Source organism: Papaver somniferum, chromosome 9 (assembly GCF_003573695.1).
Source record: "Papaver somniferum cultivar HN1 chromosome 9, ASM357369v1, whole genome shotgun sequence".
Lineage (NCBI taxonomy): Eukaryota > Viridiplantae > Streptophyta > Magnoliopsida > Ranunculales > Papaveraceae > Papaver > Papaver somniferum.
Genome location: NC_039366.1, coordinates 128,201,975 through 128,229,069, shown reverse-complemented (window position 1 = coordinate 128,229,069; position 27,095 = coordinate 128,201,975).

The window sequence follows — 27,095 nt, the reverse complement described above, 5'->3', positions numbered from 1 at the left end:
AGGAAAGTTATCCAACAGGGGTCTGCTCTTCTTGGAGAAAGCCTCCCTTGCATCCTCGAGAGCCGCTCTCTTCAGAGTCAACGTCTTGGACAATTCTTCGACTTCTGCCTCCTGCTGTGCGATTTCATCTGCAGAAAGACTCTCGACTACTACGGTTTTCAATTTCTGGATCTCAGCAAAGCCCTTGACGTACCACGAAGCGTTGAACTCATTTTCTATGCATATATCACGATGATACTTCCAACTGAGAATGACATCCTCAGAAACGGTATGGCTGGTCACTTCACACATATCCTCGATGGAAGACAGAGCTTCCTCCACACATTTGACCAGCGCAAATCGACTGGTGATCTTCCTGGTTGTGGCGATATGTCCATACCTTTCCCAGATTTTGGTGTACAACACCTTGTACTTATCCAGCACGCTGAAGCCACCGACCAGCACATGACCTGGATAAGGAACCAAGTACGGGAGATCTAAAGTGGCGCCTGCAACCAGAACCACAGCCGTCAAGGGGTTCTCTTCCACGCTTTTTTTGACAGTCGTCAGAGCATTCTCCGCTGTTCGAGCCGCATCCATGCCTTTCGTCTGATCAACCTCCATCTCTTTAGTACCAATAGCATCCGCTACAGCTAAAGGAAAATCTTCACAAGCCTCTATCTGAGAATCGTCTCCAGAATCAGATCCTTCCTCAGATCCTTCCTGTAATCTTGAGTTAGACGTTTTCGGAAAAGAAGAAAGAAAGGAAAAGAAAAAAAAACATGTGCAAGACTCACCGATCCGATTACCGAAGAAGATCCAGTGCTGCTGCCAAAAGAGCTACCTTCGTCTTCTAAACTCTTCTCTTTCTCTGACTCTTCCCTAGAAGGCTCAACACTTCCGGCCTTTATCGTAAGAGGTGTTATTTCCTGACGACGAGCAAGCGCAGTAAAGTCCTTCACACTACCGAAACCCTGGTAGGAACAAGATGCAAAAGTTCAGAAATAAAATGAAGATTTACACGTTTTAGTTGAGCCAGGGGAGACACCTACCTGAATATTGGAAGAATTGAAAGACACGGGGGTCGCCGAGTCTGTCGAAACCGACCGAAATCCACCAGCGCGATTCTTCGACCTTTGTTCCTTCACCTGGGGACTGTCCATGTTACCAGGCGAGTTTCTCTTAGTTGCAGAAGGATCCCTCAAAATTGGATGCTTTGTCAAAACCTAAGGGGAGGGTCTACAACTGGCGTTCGCCACCATATGATTCACAAAGCCGCGGATAGTAAGGAACTCATCTTGCCATAACTCATTATACTTGAAGGTCGTCGAAGAAACTCTTTCCAAGGGCAAGAAGGGTAGACGCGTACCCGGTACAAGAACGCTGGCATTGAAGACGACCAGCAACGGATTCTCTGAAGCAACTGGCTGACGAGCAAAGGGGATTCCTTGGTCGAAACCCATGTGACGGGCAACACGATCAATATTATAAGAAGCCACTTGGAAAGACCCCCTAAAGAAAGACGGCATACAACTAGACGTGCAACTCCGCATAAACAAGTTTTCACCAACACTCAGGTTACCTTCGGAAAGCAAAGTCATATTTGGAGCAGAAGCAAAGGTGTTAACCTGAACGATAGACGCATGCACCGGGGCCCACAGGCGAAAATTTACTTCGTGTGACTTTTCAAGGAACCAAATCAAGTTCGATCCGACTCTTGGATGCATGTTCACCCATCGGAGAATTCTGGAGCCACCCAACTCGCGGGAAGTGAAGGCAACGGCTTCGGAGCATATTTCTCAAAATGCTCCCACAACTACGCTTGAAGGAAGGCAACATGGACATACGAGTTCACTTTCATATAACCGTTTGAAACACGCATGTCCACAACCAGGTGATCCAGATGTGTATACAGAGAACCAAGGAACAAGCTACCAATGGGGAGAACTACGCCTTTCGCTAACTTTATGGAAATCATCAGAAGCTCTTGTGTTATCTCTTTCTTGATGGAACCGTCATCGAAAACATCCCTAGAAAACCAGAGAGCCAAGAATGCCGCAACATGAAGTGTATTATTCTTTTGACTCGGGTCCAGCTCATCCGGGAAGCATTGGGACACCCACCAGCCGTAGAAGCACTTTTCGTTCTCTCTCCGAACGAAATTCTTCGACTTCACAACAAGAGTGGCTCGCATCTTTTCTTCATCTTCTTCCAGTTGGATATTTAGGTTTCCTGTTACGGGAAGATTCAACAGAAGAGCCACGTTTTCTGAGGAGAAAGTCATTTCATCCCACCTACATACGACTGTATGAATGTCCGGACACCATCTGGAGATAAAGGAAACTAAACCAGGAATATCCTTCCTAATTTGAAGATTTGCAGATGCCCTAACAACATCAATGATCTGCGGTCGGGTCAAGTTAGCACTTACGTATTCCTGGCTCACCATAAACTCAATCCATCTGTCGAAGGAGCGCAACGGGCTTTGACACATTCTAAAATCAAGATGGGAAGCAGAATACTCTCCTCTATGAAGACAAAACCGTATTACACTCTCTGGTCGGACTGAACGGGTTCTCCTTTCATCTTCTGAACCGGTCAAGAGGATCGACACGAAATTGGGATGATTTTTTCGGGCTGCGGCAAGGGGATTTGTGAAGAAGTCATCATTCGTGTTTGGCTTAGAACTACTAACGTCTTTTGGTAAAGCAAGACTTTTCCCGGGTGACATCTTGCCGGAGTTTCTTGTGTTGTTTTGCTAACAAGGTATCTACATCAAAAAGGCAAGGCAAGAAGTAATTATCACCCACACACGACTACACCAAAATAAGGGAAAACCCTAAGCAACTAGGTTTTCACAAACACACTGCCGTAGTATTCATGACAAAAGTCTACAGGTTCACGAGAATCACATTTATGACTAAGTTCTACGAAGATATGGAAGAACATTATTTTCTACGGATTCATGCGAAGCATATATACAGCTAGAGTTTTGCATGACAAAAAAAAACAAGGAAGAATTAATTTGAGAAAGAGCGTCGGAAGACATACCTGGAATGTTAACTCGCCCTACCACTTTGTTGCTAATGCAAAGATATGGAGAAACAAAGGTAAAAAATAAAAGGTGGATAACCTCTTTTATAGGCGTGATAGTTGGAGACTTCGAATAAGGGAAGGATTCCCTTTTCAAAGATGTGCATGAAGAAAGGAAGCCGGGCCCGCAATAGCAAGCTTGACCACTTCCCAAAAACGCACGCATCTTCCTTGCTAGCACCGGCCCTACCAAGTGCTCAATGTCGGCCTTGCCAAAATCCGCGCCGGCCAGCCAATCCGCGCCATCCTTGCCAGTCCGCGCTAGCCATGCCTTCCTTGCCAATGCCATGCTCTGCCAAACGGCCCACGCCCATTCTAAGCACATTTGTACTGACAATCCCTATTCATGACAAGTCTATGCTAGCAGCTTCGCCTCGCGTTCCAAAGCCTGTCCCCAAAGACACCTAGTCATATTGGGGATTTGTGCAAAGCTACCAGATGCGAGGATTGTGGATTCTTACTTACATCTCGAAAAAGGTCAGACAAATCTCCTCGGCCCTCTTTTACGACTTACTGTCTCAGTTCTATTTTTGTCTGTCACCATCTTATGCTTACCTCGCAACAAGGCCCTTGTTCCAAGCTAAGCAGGGGACTTAATATTGATGGTGGTTTTTAAACAAGGGGTAAAACCGTAAAACCTCATGTATAGCATGACGTCACCGGTGACACTAGCACATTTATTAGAGCATTTAACGCGCTTATGTCAAAATTACCAGGGTACCCTTTTTCAAATACTAAATTAGGGTTTCGATGCGCGAAACCCTAAGTTCACACATACCGCACAACCATTACGCAAAAAGCATGGCAAGCATGCCAAATGCATGCACCGTGCAATCAGTGTGCATAACATAGCAATTGCATGTACCGTGCAATCACTGCGCAAAAGCATGGCAATCATGTCACTCACACATGTCGCGCAACATGCCAAATGCACGTACCGTGCAAACATCGCGCAAAACATAGCAATTGCACGTACCGTGCAATCATTGCGCAAAAGCATGGAAAACATGCCAAATGCACGCACCGTGCACTCATTACACAAAACATAACAATTGCATGTACCATGCGATCATTGTGAAAAATATGGCAACCATGCCAAAACTACAAATAACGCGCAACCGTTGCGCTAAATATGGGAACCACGCCAAACCGCAAAGCAACGCGCAATCATCACGTTAACCATGCCAAAAAACCAACACACACACCCATTGCACAAAATGGCAACCATGCCAAAAGAGCACGCCATTGGCACATGCCATGCAACCCTTGCAACTTGGCATGCCAAGCCGTGCAACCTAGGGCCAAAGCCGCCACACGCGCCATTGGCACATGCCGTGCAACCCTTGCAACCTGGCATGCCAAGCCGTGCAACCTAGGGCCAAAGCCGTCACACGCGCCATTGGCACATGCCGTGCAACCCTTGCAACCTGGCATGCAAAGCCGTGCAACCTAGGGCCAAAGCCGCCACACGCGCCATTGGCACATGCCGTTCATGCAACCCTTGCAACCTGGCATGCCAAGCCGTGCAACCTATGGCCAAAGCCGCCACACGCGCCATTGGCACATGCCGTGCAACCCTTGCAACCTGGCATGTCAAGCCGTGCAACCTAGGGCCAAAGCCGGCACACGCGCCATTGGCACATGCCATGCAACCCTTGCAACCTGGCATGTCAAGCCGTGCAACCTAGGGCCAAAGCCGCCACACGCGCCATTGGCACATGTCGTGCAACACTTGCAACCTGGCATGCCAAGCCGTGCAACCTAGGGCCAAACCCGCCACACGCGCCATTGGCACATGCAGTGCAACCCTTGCAATATTGCATGCCAAGCCGTGCAACCTAGGGCCAAATCCGCCACACGCGCCATTGGCACATGCCGTGCAACCCTTGCAACCTGGCATGCCAAGCCGTGCAACCTAGGGCCCAGGCATACCACACATGCCATTGGCACATTCCGTGCAACACTTGCACTTTGGCATTACCACTTGCACCCGACGTGATACCCAGGACCAAAGCATGCCACACATGCCATTGGCACATGTCGTGCAACCCTTGCACTTTGGCATGCCGCGCCTACATCAAAGGCCACGATTCCTCTTATACAAAATCTCGACTGTCGAAGGTCGCCACTGAGCCGGTAAGTCTCTCAAGATCAACTTATCAAACACCGGCGACATGCTACATGTTTTCCACGAAAACACTCAAGACATCAAAACGTATGTCACAAACTGGGGGATGCTCATTAGGGTTTTGGTTTGGCGGTCTACAGCGTGCGGCATACACAAATGCCCGTTTCAAGAAGGTGTAATAAGAATGAAACGATTAGTAAATGCAGGAAGTAATGGTGAAACGCTCTTTCATTATGGAACATCAATTCCATCAAATTCCATCAATACCAGGCGTTATCACCTCTTCCCATTTAACTCATCCGTTTCTTTTCTTACGAGGCCAGTGTACGTTTCACTTAGACTTGTATAAATAGGTTTTACCTATTAACACCAAAACACAAGTTTTTGGTCAGGGAGAAATACAACACTCAGAAAAGCAACTCTTGCTATCTTTCTCAAAGCTTTCATCTTCTGATACAAGTCAAGTACTACTCTTCCAGAACTGCTCTGGTCTCAACACTCTCTTTGCTTCCCTCCCTAAACCAGCCCTTATCCTCCTCTTTGTGGCCGAAGCAAATCCGGAACGACCGTTTCTTGGTTTAGGCCAGATTTTTACAGATTGATCTCTCGAGTCTAAAGTACTCCCGTGCAGTACATTTGTTTAGGGTTTGGATTTGTTTCTCACCCATTCACCGAAATTACCAAAATCAACAGAAACTATTTTCACCCATAAACAATCACCAACCGCCACAACGGGAGCATCATAGCCATTAACCACATATACCCATGATTGAAAATCACGCGATTGAAGAAAAGCTCGCATAGCAATTTTCCACCATAAGTAATTGGAGCCATCGAAGACTAGTGGTACGTTAATAGAGATAACACCTCTGTTCATAGAGTCAGATTGCTAAACACGGACTTGTTGGGTCTTAAACGTGTTTTCCTGCTCTGATACCAATTGAAAAATCGGGGGTCTAACAACACCACCCAATAATTCGATTAGCAATCTGTATGGACAAACTCCAATATACTTTTTATGAGAATCAACTAGACAGTCAGACTCAATCAATAAAAAGATATATCAAAGAGTTTATATCTCAATCTCTCGATTTTATCTTTCCTCAAGCAAATAGAAATCTGCGAGTGATTATCAAAGAGATATAACTTGGACGGTACCAAAGACCAATGTCCAAGGATCAATCAATATCAATCAACAACCAAAGGTCAGATTTCCAATTGATGATCACGAACGCACAACCTGTATTATTTCAATTATATAACAAATATAATGCGGAAAAGAAATAACACAGACACCAGAAGTTCTGTTAACGAGGAATCCGCAAATGCAGAAAAACCTCGGGACCTAGTCCAGATTGAATACACACTGTATTAAGCCGCTACAGATACTAGTATACTCCAAGCTAACTTCGAACTGGACTATAGTTGAACCCCAATCAGTCTCCCACCGATCCAAGGTACAGTTGTACTCCTACGCAACTGATCCCAGTAGGATACTGCGCAATTGATTCCCTTAGATGATCTCACCCACAACCAAGAGTTGCTGCAACCCAAAATCGCAGACTTGATAATAAACAAATCTGTCTCACACAGAAAAGTCTATCAAAGGATAAATCTGTCTCCCACAGAAAAACCCTAGGTTTTTTTCCGTCTTAAGATATGAAAATCAAAGTGAACAGGAACCGATTGATAATCCGGTCTTATATTCCCGAAGAACATCCTAGATTAATCAATCACCTCTCTACAATCCTTCCTGACTACACAGGCGGTTTGTCGAGGAATCACAAACAGTGAGACGAAGATGTTTGTGACTTCTTTATCTTGCTTATCGGAGAACTCTCACGATCTCAAGCCAATCAATAGATTGTACTTGTACGATAGAAGATGAAAGATCATATCACACAACCACGATAAAAGTAGTTACGATCTGGCTTCACAATCCCAATGAAGTCTTTAAGTCGTTAACCTGGTCTTAGAGAAAAAAACCAAAGGTTAAAGGAGAATCGACTCTAGCGAGCGCACTAGTATCACACAGACGCGTAGGATTAGTTTTGCACAATGCTAGATGTCTCCTTTATATAGCCTTCAAATCAGGGTTTTGCCTTAGTTACAAAGCAATTCGTATTCACCGTTAGATGAAAAACTGATTTAGATTCAAGCTAATATTTCTCAACCGTTAGATCGAAAACTTAGCTTGTCACACACACTTGGGTAGACGTTTACTGGGTTTGTGAAAACCGTGCCCAAACGTGTACGTGTATGTTGGTTCAACATAGTAACCCAAAAGGTTTACCATATGAGCATTTCATATTAACCTTGTTCTTCTTCACCATAACTAGTTCAATTGACTCAAATGAACTAGTTAAAGAGTTGTTCAATTGCTATGAGATCTTATGTAACTACACAAGACACAATTGAAACAAAGATGATTCGATTCGATTGAATCGGCTCATGAACTTTATATCCACGGTTTGCATAAAGCATTCCTTAGTAATTTAAGTTTCATGTTCAGAGCACATCTTTACATCATAACCACTTAAGCTCACAAACAAGTTCGCGGACTTAAGACAACCGGCAGGGTTTTCCAAACTCAGCAGAAAATCTCGGCAAGGAGACTTCCGCCAGTTCGCGGACTGTGTTCGCGGACTAACACGCAAACGACTTTTTGGAAAATCCCAGCAGAAATTCTCGGTACGAGAACTTCCGTCAGTTCGCAGACTGAGTTCGCGGACTGGGTTCGCGGACTTGGCAAAGCCAATTCCTCCGGTTTCTCTCAATCAACAAAGTTCGAAAACTTCGGATTAAGGAATACATGGTTATGTAATCTAAACTCTCATTCCAATCATTGAGACATTCTCAGAGGACGTTATATAGCCGTTATTCACAGACCGTTTCACGTCAGAGCGATTCTCAAAGTAATTGAAACTTTTCATGACTTTCGTCACTAGATGAAGATAAACTTGATCAAAGCGAAACGCTTTACCAACACACGATTTCGAGAAAAAGATAAGTAGTACTCAGCTCGAAATGTCAAATGTGTATGATCCAGTCTATATAGTATACGACCTTTTGTCTCATAAGAAGTAGGAGATAGAAGAGATAGACTTTTGAGTGATAGATAAGTTCAAGTGTCCACATACCTTTTTGTTGATGAAGTTCCACGGTTCCTTAAGTAGATCTTCGTCGTTGTATGATGAATCGACATGAAGTCCTTGAGCTCAACTACACTTTTCTATCCTAGTCCGAGACTTAGCTATGTAGGCTAGAAATCAAGACTCATAGTTTTGATCACTAACATTGACAAACATGCTTGAGATAGAAACGCATGCGAGGTCGACCGAGCAATGCTCTAACACAATCCATATATAAAATGGTTTTGTCACTAAAATTGACAAAGGGGGAGATTTTTAGAGCACTACTCGGTTGAACCCACTAGCGTTGGTATGTCAAGTTAGTTGTCAATTTTAGTTGCCAAAATGCATTCTTGATTTAGCATACTAAAGATAGTTTCGGACTAGATTAGGTATAAGAAGTTGAATCGAAGCTATCCTTAAAGGATGAAGATTGAAAATTGAAGACTACAAGAAGACATTAACAAGTACTTCATAAAAGGTATGTGATTGATTTCATTTGGATTCTTGTTTTATTCTACCTTTCTAATCTATCAAGATATATGCTCACTATATGGAACAATTCCGATGACGGTAAATGTACATTTATGTATATATACTTGAGGTTATTTGATTCATGACCTTGGAGACAATAACCTTTATCCTTTTAAAGACTCTTATGTTATAGTAAATGAGCTTATGAATCCAACGAGCCAAGAATCACTCAATTTCGAGTTATAACAATGAAGTTATGAGTGATTTATTAAAGTAACAATTATAAGTGTTGTTGTGATTGTTACAGTTCGTTAGTAGGAAACAATCCATGGGCTGTTTGTAACAGTTCACGGATTTGGGCCCAATTACGTGACTAAAAGGCATTTTTGGTCAAGTTGGTGATAATTCCTTATCTAGGTAAGTTAGCTATTATTCCAAACATCTTTGATTACCATATTAAAGTGGTTGTGATTCCTTCCTAATTTAATTTGTGATTTATTCACAAAAATACAATTTGCTAAATTAATTATTTATTTAATTATTTTGGCAAGAGTTGTAACTTAGGAAAGACTCCCTTATTTAGTAGATTCTTGAAAAAGGAAAATAGTTTTGCTTAGCATCCAAGCTATTGCTCACTATAAATAAAGGGTTCGTGAGTTTACACAGTTTTCATCCCTTTGGAAAATTGGCGTAAGCTCTGCAGGTTGTTTTCCACGTCTTCCGTTCTTCGTGAACGAGAGTGAGATAAAAGTCTTTGTATTAGGGATCACAAAGACAAGTTGGATTTAATCTTCGTGATTGATCATACAACTTGTAATCTAGGTTTTTCACCTCTTGTCTATTCTAAGGTTTTCTCTTCTGATATAAAACTATTCAAGAGTTGTTGATCATAAACCCTAGGTTTTGATAGATTTCAGTTTCCGATCGTATACCAACACTTGTTAGTCGAAATCAGAGACTAGAAAGAAAAACTTCTATTGAGGCATCTCGTAAAAATCCTTGAGAAGTTTGAAACAAGATATCTCTAGATTTATTCTAGTTGTTCTTGTTGTAGAATTATTAGGGTTTTCTTAACTTGGAAATTAATCTTTGGAATCACCCAAGTTTACTTACGGAAATCAGGTTCACGGACTCCTTGTGTATACGCATACTGATTGTAAGTTAAAACCCTAATCTACAAGTTTGTTTTGATATTAGTTTTACCTAGTAATTGTTTTTATCAAAATAAACACAAGATTTCCAAAACCTTGATTTACATCTAAAGGGAAATCAAACCGGTGTTTTGTGAAAACAAAATAACGAATCGTATCAATCGTGGTGGTGTATCTTCTAAAGAGAACCTTGGGTTCTGCTAGAAGATTTGTGTGAAGAATTTCTAAAGAGAATCGGTATTCTTCTAGGAGCTCTACAAGTGCTGAAGAAGGTATTACATCTAGTCTGAATAGGTAGTAGGAAATTGGTGTAACAACTTATTATCAGTGTGTGTTTATTCTGGACTAGGTCCCGGGGTTTTTCTGCATTTGCGGTTTCCTCGTTAACAAAATTCTGGTGTATGTGTTATTTCTTTTCCGCATTATATTTTATTTATATAAAAGAAATATCACAGGTTGTACGTTAAGATCAATCAGTTCTTGTATCCGGCCTTAGGGTTGTTGAGTGAATTGATTGACACTTGAACATTGGTCTTTGGTACCGTTCAAGTTAATCCTCTTATATTCAATTGGGCTTGCAAATCCCTATTTGCTGATTGTGGATTGAATCAAGAGATAGAGATATAAAACTCTTTGATATACTTTTATAGATTGAGTCTAACTGTCTAGTTGATTCTCTTGAAAGTATATTGGAGTTTGTCTATTCAGATTGCCAAACGAAATATTGGGTGGTGTTGTTAGACCCCCGCCTTTTCAGTTGGCCACGCCCCATCCTAAACCGGCCCTATTTCCCTCGACCAATCAGGTCGCCTCAAACTCGCCACGCGCACATAAGTTATGGCTGGGCCCTTACTTGCCGGCGCCACTTCCCATTGACCAATCAGGTCGCTCTAAATCCTCCACACTCACAGCAAAAGTGTAGCCACGCCCATGCTTGGTCGGTCCCTCTCCTTCCTACCGACCAATAAGGTCACTTTAAAATGCGCCACGAGCACTAGAGGTGTGGCCGCGCCTTATGTTTGGTCGGACCCATTTCTTGACCAATCAATTCTCTCTAAACTCGTCACCATACATTAAAGGCCAAACGCACCCTGCCGCGCCACTATATCAATTGGCAAGCCAAACGTGCCCTGCCGCGCCACTATATTAATTGGCTTTCCAAAAAGCCGCACCAACATGCCGAACGTGCCATGTTGCGCCAATAAGTTGAGCGGCATGCCAATATGCCACTCCACCGCACCAACATGCCATAAATAGCGCCCTACGTGCTAACCTACCTCCTGTTCGGGTCCAATGCCATGATAAGCCCAAATTAGGGTTTTCTAGTCAGAAGCACGACCCTACATTGACCAAAACCCTAATTTTCGCTACACAAATTATGCCACCTCAGCCCCACAGCGTGCCACGAGCCGTGTGGGCCCAGGAAGCCCTAGGAATGGCGTCATATCATAGCCACCCACAGCAATCCTTACTCATGTGGCTGTTTCCATACTACAGCCTCGCCATAGTTCCTTTGTGTAGATGGGGCAAAAAGAGTTGCTAGTTTTTACGGAATTGAGGAGACGACCGTGCGAAGGAAACTCCTTGAAGCGATCGAATTGTCAAACCTCACACAGATGCACTCCAAGAAGGGAATGCTTTAAATTCGAGGGATCAATCTGTAGTACTCCGACCTAAACCAAGACAATGGCCGTTCCAGAGTAAATTCGGTCATAAGAGAGGATGGGTCGATCTGTAGGAGGGAAGCTGAGAAATGTGTGAGATCAATGGTGATCGAAGATTGTAGGTGTGTTGTGTGTTCTGAAATAAGATAAGTTATGAATGATTGAATTTGCTCTGTTGAGAATAATTGCTCGGATGTTGAGTTGTTAATCTCTTGTTGTCTGTTCGACGTGAGATTCCCCTTGTTTTCAATCATGATTCAGAGACTTATTTATATTGCTAGAATTGTATACACCTTGATCCCATCAAGTGTGACAGTTGTTGGAGTCGAATAGTGGGGAAGTGGAAATCGTGTTAAAACCAGTTGCTCATCGTGCGAAGACTTGGTTGATTTTCTACCCACTACTTTATTAACTCTTTAAACTGATTGCACGACTTGCTCACATTCTCGTCGTGTGTATGAACACACGTTCCGTAGACCGCCATACCAAAACCCTAGTTAATATCCCCCCATGTAACACGATTGATGTCTCGGGATCGTGGAATCTGCAAGGAAGACGTGTATTTAGTTAGTCAGTTGCTGACTTCATGGGACGATGAGTCCTTGTACTGCTGAGTCGAACGTGATTTGAAAATGTTCTAAGACTCATGAATTGAACGTAACTGTTGAGACAGAAGTATAATTGTCGAATAAATGTTGATAGTTAAGGTGAGCAAATATTGCTCATTCGATGGATTGTTAAATATTGATAGTTGAGCCAATATTCCTTAGTCTGAGCAAATAGTGCTCATTTGAGAAAATGTTGCTCGTTTGATGAATTATTGGTAGCATGACCAAATAAAATATTATTTTAAGATACTAGCAACTGAACCGAGTATAATTAATAAAATGTTGATCATGAGATCGTCTTAAAATTATTAGCGTTCGAATCTGGAATTATGAACCTTGAACTCGAAACCCTAATTCGATCAGTTGATGGTTTATTGAAAATTAACCACGGAGTAAAAGAGGGACCGGCTACACGGGATGATGGATCGACCATGTAGCGCCCAAATGCTCAAGTGAGAAAAAAATACCAAAGTCTCTTGAAGACCAGTTGGTGAAAGGATGATTAAATGCTAGTTAATCATTTATTAAAATAATGCTCATCTGAGCCTTAGGTGATAAAAGATAATTAATTATGAAGAGATGAGGGACCGACTAAGGGGTCATGAAACCGTCCCTGGGTGGTCACGGGATCGACTGACGATCATTTTATGAAGTTCCAAATTGTTTGGAAGAATCTGAACCTAATATGAACAAATTAGGTCAAATGATGAAAATATGTGGGACCGGCCTCTTGCAAGCCAAAGAGCCAACCTTGGTCGGTCAAGGTAATATGCTCGCGTTGCCAAAGTGTCAGTGTCTCAGTCCTGAGAATTTGGATATTTTCTGATGTGCGTTTGAGCAACATTTTGAGAAAATATGAAGAAATCAAAGATTTTGCTGAAACTGAGGAAACTTCATGAGATGATGGAAAAATAATAATAAAATGAAAGAATCATGAAGTATAGGACCGGCTATGGCCAAGGCATGGCCGGTCGGCCAATGAGCCTGTAAGGGCCCTCGAGCTCGTCAACGCTATTAGACTAGTCAAGAGACATATTAGCCGATAATAATTTGATTAGTTTAACACGAAGGTTAATTAATAGAATTTAATCTAACAACGATCTAGATACGAAACTAGTACTGTTGAATAGATCTCGAAAAGTTATGCAGAATGGACTACTCGGACGTGTCAATCGGACATTGGACGAAGAAGATATCAGCATTTGAGTTTGAAGGGTAAAATAGTCTTTTGTAGCAAGACCGACTTGGGCTACCCTTAACGTCTGGGTGGGTGCATGTATCACATGGGTCGTTGGCCTTATCATCAGAAACGTGTCGAGAAGAACTCGACTCATTATCTTTCTCTTCTTCTTCTTTATTCTTCTCGTTCTTTCTTCTTCTGCTCTTCTATTTTTCTTCAGAGAGTGAATCGTGAGAATCGATTTGAGAGGAAGTACTAAGGAAGTTGTTTAGAATACGAAGGAGATGGTGTTGTTGTTAATTATGGTGGAGAAGAATTAAGGGTTACTAGGATTCCGATTCACAAAGGGAGGAGTAAAGAAAGGGTTTCTGAAGTTAGGATTCATGAAGAACTGATGATGATATCGAGTTGATGATAGATGAATAAGAAGAGGGTTGTTGTTTTTGAGATGTTTTATTGGAGAATCAAAGGGTAGGGTTTCTGCAAATTGTATTGAAATTCAATTTAAGGTTTCATGAGATTAAACTCAGAGAGGATGGAATTGATGTTCAAGAGGGATGATTGAAGATGGGTTTTGAGTACGTTTTATGAAGAAGAAGATGACTTTGTGATGAGCGTCGTTTACTCAACAAAATAATAAGATATTTCCCACTAATTAAATAATAATATAGCGGTAGTAAGGATCGTTCCCACGAGGAGTAATGCAATTGATATGTTATCTAAATCAGCGAAAATATAAAAGAGAATAAAAAGGATAATAAGATAAAGATGAAGAAGAAATCCTTCGCCGTTACTAACCGTTAACTCAACATTGTACCAGTCTATCTCTTGTTAGAATCAATTGTCACCAACCGTAGGAAAGCAATAAGCTCTGTTATCCCCAAAACTCCTTATATCACCGGATACGGAAGCGCTCGACTATCAGATTCTATTCAACTGAGCCGCCATGAATAAGCTCTCAAGGTGTAACTCACCGAATGCATTACGTTTTGTGAATTAGGTTGATCCTAGCATCAGACGCATAAGCTCGGTCTGCTTACTAGTGTTGTCTTTACTCGCAATTGCTCCACAGAATCCCTCCGCAAGGTCTCGCGATTTCTATTTGTGTAGGAGATAAGCGACAATTACGGATCGAATCAACTCTCTACTAGAAATAGAATGATTAATAGACTAATCTAGTTGCACACCCAAACCAATCTAAGAACCAATCATAAACCTTCGATATAGTAAAAACAATCCACAGTGAATCAATTTAAAACTTGAATCAAACTTGTAAATAATTGAGCTTCACAATTAGAACTTTGAATTCATCCTTAACAATAAAAGAATATAGATAAGAGATAGTTCCCCCGGAGAAAAACGGTGAAAATAAGATATATCAAAATTGTATCTAGGCTTCACTATATATAGAGATTTATAACCTCTTATCGAAGAAAAGTAGGAAACCTAGTTAAAATAGGAGAGTGCACCTCCATAAGAATTGTGTCCCGTGCATAATACCTCGTGTGCAATAAGCTGCAAACTCCTTCGGAAACTTGGAACAGCCGCACCCTTAATGTAATCGTGTAGAATAATTGGCTGAATAGCCTATTGGGTCGTGCAGCAGCTGTATAGGCCCATCCCATATCTTCATTGGCATGTCGATTCAACTGTCAGTTCCATGGAACTGACAGCACTTTCTTCTTTTCTCGCACACTCACGACTCCGTGAAGACTCAGTTCTTCTGAGTTTGGTAAAACCTCAGCCAAAACTCTCTCTAACTCCAAACCATACTTCCATCATCCACCACCAGACTCCTTCCAACGATCACTACTCAGTTATCACTGCCAAACCCAAGCTCCATTCTCAACAGTCCCAGGAACCCAGCTCAACCTCGAGAATCAATGGCAGCAGTACCACTGATTCGTTACTCTCCAACTGCAGCATCTTCTTCTCCCATCAGTGCAATACTCAGGTTCTCCTCGATCACTCCCATGTTAAACAGATAGATCCTCCATGATTCTCCTCTTCATCATACTGGCAGCAACACCCCGAGTTCAACTGACATACTCTAATCCCTAGCTTGCTGCTCGATCAATACCCAGGCTCAAACTCCATTCATTATCAGCAGCATCAAAGTCATACTCGAGTTCTCCATCACCAACTTCACAGCTCCAACCCATTCATTCTCGAGTACTCATCATCAAGCTTCAGTTTCATCACCTATCGCCAGCAACATCTTAATGGCAACAGCATACATAACTGCATCCTCAACTGTCTTCTACACAGCAGCGATCATAACCTCCAACTCGTTCGAGCCTTTCTTCCTTTTTTCCATCATCGATATTCAACAGTCCCTTAAACTCGACCATTCTCCATCTCCGACACCATCACTGCCTCCAGCTCCATCGTCTCATCCGAGCACCATCAGGTAACCACCACCACGATAACCACAGTCTTCGATCATTTCCCATCGGCAGCAGCAACACTGCCGTCCATTGAAACAAAACTAAGCTCAACTCCATATTCTCTGCCATCAATCTGTCGTTCAGTCTAAATATACATCACCGCCATTGGCAGAGAGTTTTTTCGTCACCACAGCTCCGTCACCTGTTCGTCTTGGACTCTTGGTTTCTCAAGCTCTACCACTTCCTCAATCACCGAGAACCATCACTATTTGCATATCTGCACTGTCTTGACTTGAGCTCCTCCATTATGGCCATTATCGTTCTTAGCAATCATCCCCAGCAATATAGATCACAGAAATCTTCCGATATCACCATCACTGCCATTAATGGCAGCAGTCCCTTCGTACACAATCGATCAGGCCTTTTTACGAACACTTCTAGTGCAGTTCTGGTGATGCAGATATGAAGCTTCTGGTGAATTCTCAGGCCATTCCAACTCCTTTCAAACCCTTCAAACACAGTCGCAGCTTCACAAGATACCCATTTCTCCAATTTCTTGACCTAATTATTTATCAGCTCAACCATCTCTCAATTGAAGCCACTGCAACACAGCACCAATCAAACAGTAACCTTCTTCTTCTCTGTATGAAATAAGGACCTTGACCCTTGCTGAACAACCATAACATTCATGGCTTTACTGACGGCAGACTTGCTTCTTGAACTGGCCACAATCACAGGGAACTACGGCAGCAGTATCTCTTCTTCTTAGCTTAGATTTGGTTTCTCAAGAGAACCCAACCTAATTCCCTTTCTCTGCTAACACACGTGCCAACAACACGAGGACTTCAAACAGACCCTTTGTTAATGGACTGAGTTGTTTTCTTAATGAGCTAGCTGGGCTTGGTTACTTCTTAACGCCCACGCGACTACTGGTAGTGATTTCCCATGCAATGATAATTCAGCCTCTCTTTTGGCAAATTGGACGATTTCTTGTTCTTTTCGGGAATAAGTTCCAAAATTCCCATAAAGTATAAAAGAAAGATAATAATACGATTTCAATAGAAAACTAGCTAAGAAAACATAATCAATCGATACTTAGAGAGGTGTTTTTAAGCACCTATCACTGTGTTGATTTGAGGATTTGATTTGAGAAATCAGGAATTAGGGTTTCATGAGAAGAACTCTGAGATGATTTAGAAAGTGAATCCGATGCTATAGCTACATAATTAGAAGTGGGTTTAGTTGATTGTGGAACGTGACAAGGTTAATTGGATGATAAGGAACTATTTGTGAAGAATTGAGAAGTCAGGGTTTCTGTTCTTCCCCAAAACAGAAATTAAGGATTAGGTTTTCGTTCTTGAGGATTTTGGAGAATGAGAAGGTAAAATATGGTTTGATTCGAGGATCTGAATTGAGGTTGTGAAATCGAATTAGAAAATAGAGGATTGAGAATTAGTGTTTCTGATAATCAAAGATGAAGATGAGTATTATAGAATTTTAGTTAATTGAACTGATGGGTATTGTTAGTTTGGAGGTGTGATGCTGATTGGAGTCGAAGTAAAGAAGTATTTGGGTTCGGTTATTGGAGCAAAGCTGCTTTAAGGTAAATTGTCTCTCTTAACAACTTAGAAAGTTATCTGGTTCTCTTTATTAAGTTTATAAGTTTCGTAATGAATTATGAATTGAAATGGTTATGAGATTGATAGTGTTTGAGCTGAGTTAACTGTGGTGGTGATGTAAGCTGCAGGGGTGTGTAGATGAATATTGTTCTGAATTAGTGTCTTGTGTGGTGTTGAGCTGAATTCCAAATGATGGGGTTATGCTGAGATTGTAGTTTTGGTTATGGATTTTGATAAGTATGTAGTTGTAAAGATGATGTTATTAGTGAAGTTGATATGTGAGAAGTAGGAGTTGTTTATGTTAGAAATGGGGAACTAACTGTGGTTGTGGATATGAAGATGGTGTTGAGTTGTGAACAACAGCTACAGGGAATGGGTGAATTATTGTGGTGGTATGTGTGTGATTTGAGCGGAGGTTGTAGGTGGTGTTGTTTGGTTAAGTTCAGAGAATGGAGATGGTGGTGTTGAAAATGATTAAGACGAATTGTTATTGATCTGAGCTGCAAGTGTAGTAATTGAGTTGGTGGTGTGTTGAGCTGTGATACAGAGTTACTTGAGATAATTGTATGAATTGTGTAACGCAAATGAAGTAAGTGGCATTGTAATGCTCAGAATGGTGATTGTAGAGTTGTAAATAGTGATTGTTGTGGAAGCTTGGAAAAGCTGCAACTGCAGGTAGGTTATAGTTGTGTTTTTAATTGAATTGTTTAATTCTATTTGAATAAATGAAATGCTTAGTAGTTGTATAAACTTATGTTCTTGAATATTAGGCATGTTAGTCATCCTAGTCAGATTATCTGACTGATTAGGTTTTTATCTGACTTAGATCATCTGACTGAATTGAATCAGTCTAACCCTGAGTTGATTCATTAACCAGATCTGACTCAGTGAACCTTGACTGAGTTGGACTGTTGACTTAGTTGACCTGGACTTGACCTTGGACGGACGGGGATCATTAGTTGACCCTTTGACCGTCAGTGACTGTTAGTTGACTCAGTTGGGTCAGACCTTGTGCTATGGGCCGAGTCTAGTGTACTTGGGCTTAGACCTAGTATTTCTATTTTGACTGTTCGGACCCCTTATGGTACGAATTAGCATTTAGTTTCTTCTACAAAGTTGTAGATATTCATAAGACTTAGATAATGGATTGTAGAATCAATCTAATTGAATTAGTAAACCTTTGGATATTCAAGAGATGGATAATGAAGTTGTGTAGAACCATAAACGGGCTTAGAACCAGTAGTTCACTTAGCCTATAACTAGAGATTGTATGAGATTATGTTATGAGCCTTGTGTGAGCCTTTTGGCTAAACTCTTAGAGTTCTTGTATGATTAACAATTAGTCTATTAACAACGATCGATTCAAAGGATGAACCAGTGGATCGTGGATCTCGAGGTAGGCGTGGCTTGTCATTAAAAGAGGTGGGAATACTTTAACTCTTTTGTAACCATTATTGTTTCTTTTACAAAAGTTTATGTTTACAAACTCATGCGTTGTCCGTTTATATATTCCATACATTATTTAGTTTGCATTATGATTGTTCTGTTGATTCTTTGAAACTTTCCACGATTCGGAAATGACTTGTATTGTTTTGTTGTCAATATGAATTGTTTTGGAAAATAAGAATTTCCACCTGTGGTATATAGGATTAGCTCCTTCGCATTTATACCTATTATATGTTTAATCGGTGTGGAATTGGCATCAATATTACTAATCGGTGTGGAAGTGGGCATCAATATTATACATTGTTTGAAGAGGGAGTTTGTCCATAGACCTGTTTGTTTAGTGACTCAATCACTTTTTTAATATTCGCGGAAAACATTATTGTTTTCCAAAACTTTCCTTGATTACTTAAAAGTCAAATGTTATTCCAGCGGGGCACCCCTTTTAGGGGTGATGTGCTCACCCATTCTCACTTTCAGTTTCAGAGACAGATCAGAGTTGCGTAGTGGAAGCTTCGAGGAGTTGAGTCCGTTAGTTAACTTTGGCTATGTTTATTATGTTGTATATTCTATGTGTAAACCATATGACTATTGTATAAGTATCATTTGAGAGGAGTTCTTGTATATATATTTCTGAGCGGGGTTTGTTTTGGGTTAAGTTTTGGTAGCAGATTTCTAAACTGAAGGTTTAAGTAAAGGGTTTAGATTCTTAATGCCTCGTTATTTAGTTAATCCCTTGGATTAGTCAGCTGCTAGCTTATGGGGCGCTACAGAGCCCGTCCCATAGCATTTTCCTAATTTTATTATATTTTTTCATGATTTCATGGAAATATCATAAAAAATCAAGGAGTTTGTTAAAACCAAAGAGTTTTGTTGACATCAAGGAGTTTCCTTGAAGTGAAGGAGTTTCCATGAGATGAAGGAAACAAATAATATTAATAATAATAAAATAAGGGAGTGTGGGACCGGCTTGGGCATGGTCGGCCGGCTAGGGCCCGGTCAGTGAGTTTTTCCCTAATTTTATGTATTATTTCATGATTTGAAGGAATTTTCATAATTTGAAGGAAACATCATGAAATCAAGGAATTTCATGGGATGAAGGAAACATAAAAATAATAATAATAAAATAAGCAGCGTGTGGGACCGGCTAGGGCATGACCGGCCGGCTAGGACCCGGTCCCACGAGTTTCCTTAATTTTATATTATTTTTCATGACTTGAAGGAAATATCATGAAATTAAGGAGTTTTCATGAGATGACGGAAATAATAATAAAATAATGAGAAAACCTGAGGTGTGGGACCGGCCACGACTAGGGCATAGCCTGCCAACTAGTAGACACGGTCCCATGACACCTTTTCCAATTTTATATTATTTCCTTGATGCAAAGGAAACACCATGAAACTGAGGAGTTTCCTTAAAACGAAGGATATTTGTTCAAATGAAGGGATTTTCATGAGATCAAGGAAAATAATGAAAATATGATAAAACATAGAATTGGGCGTGGGACTGGCCACGACGTGACTGGACGGCCGGTGGGTCCAGTCCCCTAGTGCCTTGACTAATATTTTATTATTTATCATTTTCTTCCCATTTTTCATAGGCTCATCGTTCCTTCGTATTTTGGAATGCTCGTTCGTGCATTCAGGTGCTCGTTAGTGCATTATTGTTGATTACACTTGCACCGTTTTGGTCGGGGCTTACTCGATAGTCGCTCAGATGCCCGTACATTGAATATTTATTACTAACTCATGGAATTCTGCTGGGAAAAACCATGAATTGAAGTAATGAAATATTATGGAAAATATAGAATATTTTTCAAGGATTCAGTTAATGAATCTGATGATTTAAAAATAATTAATCGATGGTTTTATACTAGTACGATCGTCTAGAAGCATTAATTATTCATGAATTAAGTGATATGAGCTTGTTGAAGCGTCATACTTCTTTTGTATAGTTAGATAAAACAATTGTTACATCCTGAAGACGTTATTGCTCTATACTAGCAGGAAAGCTGTCTAGGAGCCGTCCAATCTTTCGATTCTATATAAATAATTAATGAAATTGCTCGGTATTCATAAGATATGTCGTTGCCTCAGCTGAGAGACTACACATCTACATACACTCTGAGAGACAGTATTTTCAGTCAGAGATTCTTGTGGCATGAGCTTTCATGCTTTCGATAAGAGACATGAGCCTCAATACTCATCTGATTGCTGGATCAGGAGTACGTATAATTATGAGTTTACGATTTTAGACTTTGTCGAAAATCCACAATCTACACTTTGGCATAGCTATGGCACAACTTGCACAAAAAAGTGTCGCCATGCCGCGGCCGCATGCCACACACACCAATTAGGGTTTCGACATGCCAAACCCTAATTTAGGAAAAGTTTCTACGCCAACCAAGCCAAGTAACGTATACCAGAGCGTTGGGATTGATGTGGAAACAGGGCCAATGTTGCCACGCCACATGTAGGTCCAACACCGAGGTGCCAAAGTCTAGCGGCCATGGCTATGCCAGACGCTACTTCGTGCCACTGACATGTGCTTACTATGCCAGCCACGCCGCCATGTCGCGGTCATGCCGCACGTGCTAAATAGAGTTGCGATGCGCCAAACCCTAATTTGGCTAAAAGTTGTCATGCAAACCGAGTCTGGTGACTCTCCTAAGGCCTCAAGATTAACTTAGCAATAAGGCCAATATTTCCAGAAGCCATATTTGGGACTAACACCAATATGCCAAAAACAGCTGCCACGGCTATGCCACTGGCACGCCGCTATGCCAATAGTGCCACTTCGCTATACAACAAGATGCGGCCATAATCAACGTCCATCCTTATTCATCAGATGCAATCTCATCCATCCAAGTTCGCCACCGAACTGACAGACTTGTGGCAAGTTTCAGGCGACCAGCTTCCTAAATCTAGTGGCCATGGCTACGGCAGGCGCCACTTGCATCACCGTGCCACTGGCATGCACGAGCCATGCCAGCCATGCCACATTGCCACTGGCGTACACCAAAACACCACCCCGCCTACGCCATTATTAGGCGCCAACACAAGGTAGCCATAATCAACGGCCATCCTCCTTCATGAGATGCGATCTTAGCCATCGAAGTTCACCACCGAGATGACAAACCTGTGGCAAGTTTTAGACGACCAGCCAAAACGAGCCTAATAACATTAAATGTTATTTTCCTGCGGTAAGTCCCTTGACTTTGACTTTCCACACGTAGCAAAGTGCTACATGTTTTCCACGAAAACACTCGAGACGTCAAACATGTCACCAACTGGGGGATGCTCATCAGGGTATTGGTCTGGCGGTTTACAGCGTGCGGCGTGCAATGCGCCCGTTACAAAAAAGTGTCATGAAGCAGGATAATTAGTGGTGGTAAAAAAGTAACGGTGTAAACGAATTCACTCTGTTCATCATGGAAGCATAATGACTGACGGTTACACGTTACTCTTTTCTTCCACCACTCAATCGTTTCCACTTCCTACGAGACCAGGGTATGTTTCAATATGACTTGTATAAATAGGCTTCACCTATTTTCACCGAAGAACAAGTTTTTGGTCGACAATAACACAGTATCTAGAAATCACCTGGTAGCTTTCCATTCTGCTGGTCAGTTCTACTTTCATATATAAGTCATAAACAACTACACCTTCAGAATCAACTATTCTGGTCTCAACACTCTCTTCGCTTCCCTCCCTAAGACCAACCCTTCTCCTTCACTTTGTGAATGAAGCAAGCCTGGAACGGACATTTCTTGGTTTAGGACAGGATTGTACAGATTGATCTCTCGAACCAAAAGTACTCCCGCGCAGTACATTGTTTAAGGTTTAGATTCGTTTCTTATCCACACACCCAAAATTACCAAAATCAGCAGAAACGGTTTTCACTCACAAACACATACATAGCAATAAGATAAAAGCATTTAAGCACAGGCTATGTAAACCGAAAACTATCACAAGAAAAATTACCAATCAAATAATTTTATTCATAATAGTTTTATTCATCAATAAACCAATACAATCAGTGAAAGAAATCAAAAATTGATGTCTATTAAACTAGATTAAGTACTACAGTATATAACTTAATCTCTAGTGGTGCTCTTGTTGTTCAATGAGGTCTCTTCAGTGTTCAACTTTTCAAGCATGTCTCAAGAGACTTGTCCGCAACTACTTCGTGTTTCATAAGATCTTCCATTTGAAGCCTCAAGTTTGCAAGCTCACTTTTTGCCTCCTCCAAACTTTCTTTCAGTCCATCTCGGTCTTGCATCAAGGAGAAAAGACTTCTTATGAGTTCATCAAACCCATGCATAGCTTCATGCATACCATCAGTGGAGAACCTGAATCATCAATCGCAAAGAGACTTATTTCTTCTTGAAATCTATCAGAGTTATGATCAGACACGTTTCTCGAGAAAATCTTCCTGATTCTTCGATATGGGACAAACCCTTGACAGTTTCTTACATTTCGTGCTTCCCTTTTATCACTCCTTGTAATACTGCGAGTAATAGGAGCCATCCTAAACAAGGTAAGACAATAATCTTAAGACAATAATCCTTGATTTTTTTTTTCTTTTCAACCAGGGTTTTCGAAAATATATACAAATATGTTTTTGAACCTTTCTTTTTATTGAAGAGGAGAATGATAAAAAAAATATTCCATAAATATCTTTTATTACCGAAAATGTGAACTATCATTAACAAGTGCCCCTTTTTTTATGTGCTTTTCTCATCCAAAATTGCGAGCACGGAGAGGGATGAGAGTGCACAATTTCGATACAATCTAAGTTGTATCGGAGTAAGCTTTTTCCAGCTTACAGTAAATATTAGAAACATAGTTCATGTTTCTTTTAGGGAATTTCTGCCCAAAATATTTTATCCCAAGACGATGATCTTTTCTAACTCTAGAGATATGATCATGTGGAGAAAATGTACAAATGTGAGAATTCTCGGAGATAGCTAAATCTCTCTTAATTCATTCGATGAGATTTTCATAAGATTTTCTCATTCTAAGGACTTCCTTATTATTCACATTAGTGTGGTCATCTGAAACAACTATCGGAAATACCTGATTGTTTCTTTTGGCAGAAATTTGCTCTTTCCCTTCCTTCTGGAGTCGTTCCTCATCAAAACCAGAACTTTTTCGGTATGGGTTCGGAGGAACCTTTTTCCAGAAGCGATTATCAACTCTTTCCTCTGACTCCTTTAAGTTGATCTTATTGGGATGTGGTATAATCTGTCTTTCCACTGAGGAATTATCTTTCGGTTTTTTAAGACACGAAACTTCCTTCAAAAATTTTACCATTGTATGTTGAAGAAGTATAAGTTTCCTGTCAAGTGACTAAAAATTGTGTTCCTTACAATCACCACGGAATCGGTTCAAAGTTTCCTTTGGACAAGATTTCGTTTGATCATCAGTAGCTCTAGAAGCTGGTTTCTCATCCTCTTCTAACTTGATGTAGTTGGGCAAACTACCATCATCTTGATTTGTTTCAGATGTGATTAAACCGGTTTTATCACAGTCTGTAAAAGTCGAGCAAGGACTTTTAGTTTCCTCATCAGAAGAAATCACAACAGCATCATTAGTCAGAATCATAGGACGTGTCTCTTTATCTGTAAGAGATTTGCCAAGAGATTTTAGTTTGACAGCGAGATCCATTTTCTCTTTGGCTAGACAATTCAGTTGAATGTCTTTCTCTCTGATCTCCTGTTTAAGAAGATTTGACTCTGTCTTTATAAGTACTTTAGAAGACAGAGATTGTATAGGCTTTAAGAGTTTTACCAACTCTTTATCAGCATCTTCTCTATCATTAGAGATAGACATAGATGTTTTCATAACTCCAGGGTCATGAGTCAACAAAGTAGTAACATCTTCAAATTTTGAGTATTCAGACTCTTGCATAACGTTAACTAAATCATACATTATATTAAATTCTTATAGGTTGGATCGAACCAAACACAGATTGTTAGATCTTTTCGTGTTGGTCTGCTCTGATACCAAATTGAAAAGGCGAGGGTACCCAATTATACCTCAAGCTAAAACTTTTCCTACCTATAAGTCCTTTCCCCGAAAGTGATTGTCTATGGACAGAGTCGAGATAATACAACTAACCGGTTCATACTTCTTGTGATCGTCTATGGATACGAGATCGAGACAATACAAAAACGAAGTGTGTTTACTTGATACAAAGGTTCGGACTTAACCAAACACAATAGGATTGCTTATCAAGTAAATAGGAATTAACGTTTGTGTAATTTACTTTAATTATAATAAAATAATTATAATGCGGAAAATAAAAGTAAATGACACAGCAATATTTTGTTAACGAGGAAACCGCAAATGCAGAAAAACCCCGGGACCTTGTCCAGAATTGAATACTCTCAGGATTAAGCCGCTACACAAAATTACAACAACTTCGTATAGTTAAGACCAAGCAACTAAATCTATAGTTCACCTAGTTTCGTATGTATTCCTATGCCTCCAACTTATAAATAAGTCACGTACTTGGAACAATTCCTTTGGTTCGTATTCCAAACAGTAAAGGAACAACAACTCTGTTTGGTATCAACTCTCTTCAACCAAGTGATATGAGTCAAACAAAGGCTCTTCCGTTTATCTTAACATAAACTCCTTCGCCAGGTCCTTAGATCTATCTTATGTTCAATTACCGAAGTAATTGTTTAAGACTAAGCCAACAACACTCTTAATCCAAAGAAGTATGTTGATGCCGATCTACTCAATTAATCAATCCAATCTAACACAAGGATAAACCGATTATTCATTGGATCCACTTTTACCAAAACAAGTATTGTGCACACCAAAGATTATAAAACCCAAGTCAGATCTTCAATATCTTCTTTGTCTTCAAATCTTCTTAAATCTTCAATAAAAACCTGCACACAATCACTTGAATGTGATCAATCACGTACATAACGGAGTATGTTAACAATGGATTATCACAAGATCGTCTTTAGAACTAACAACAGTCTAAAGATCCCTGTCGAAACTCTGAACTAGTTTGAGTGAATCTTATATCAGAAGAGAAGATTCTCAAGAATAAACAAACTAGGTGCAATCAGATCTCAACCACCGTTAGTCAATCAAATCAATCGAAAAACAAAAGATAAACCGCAATTATCTAGTTTCCCACCAATGGTACACGCTAGAGCTTCTCAATCCCAAAGAAGACTTTAAACTGAGCGTTCGTAAGAGATTTCGCCTAATTAGGTTACTCTCCTCTCCGAATAGGCGACTACACCGGTAACAACAACAAAAGAGGAAGTTTGTTGTTACGAAGGATTAGTTTGCTAGAAAGTCAAACTTCAAGTATTTATAGACAAGGAAGTTTGGACACCAAGGAATTTCCAAAACCGAAAATATTCTCAAGATATTCATTAAAGCACAAATTCGGTTTTCATAATTCCTGTAAATGCTCTGTCCAAAAATAATGATCGAAATCTCTCGGAAAATCGAATTAGTAAATCTATATTACTAATTCTGGAACTTCCCTACAAAATGAAATTAATAACCTTAATTAAAAGATTCTTAACTTATTGATGTTTCGATCCTGGGATTCTCTTCCCTTAGCCGTTAAGGAATATCTTTGAACAATTAAAGAGATAAACATTCATAGCACATGTTCAAAGTATGTCGACATCCTTACTTTGTAAGTTCTCTTTCACACTTACAACCTTGAAACCGATTTGCCACACTTCCAAACAAGTTTAGAATTGGTTCATCTGACTTTCAAGAACTATGCGATTGATCAAACCAACATTCAATCACAATCATGGGTTTAACGGTTCTACCAAAACAAGTTTCGGTTTTACCTTCATGTGAGTATTGTGCATAGTCACACTAGCTTTCCAAAATTCGGTTGACTAGGTACTAGGATCGGTTCCCCACATATATATGGTATCTAACTTATATGTGTTGCACATGTCCATAGGATCGGTTCCCGTTTGCCTAAAAACGTGTTGCACATGTCCATAGGATCGGTTCCCCTTTCTGCTATAAACCTTGTTGCACCCCATACAAGGATCGGTTCCCCTTTGTGATGTATTGCACCTCTTACTAGGATCGGTTCCCCTTTCCCATATTTGGTCAGACAAAACACAAACCCGATCATACCATCTCAGGTGATTACTTAAGATCGGTATCACTAATAAAAGTCATACACATACACAAGTCAGGCCTATGTGAATAGTTCGACCAAGAACACAAACA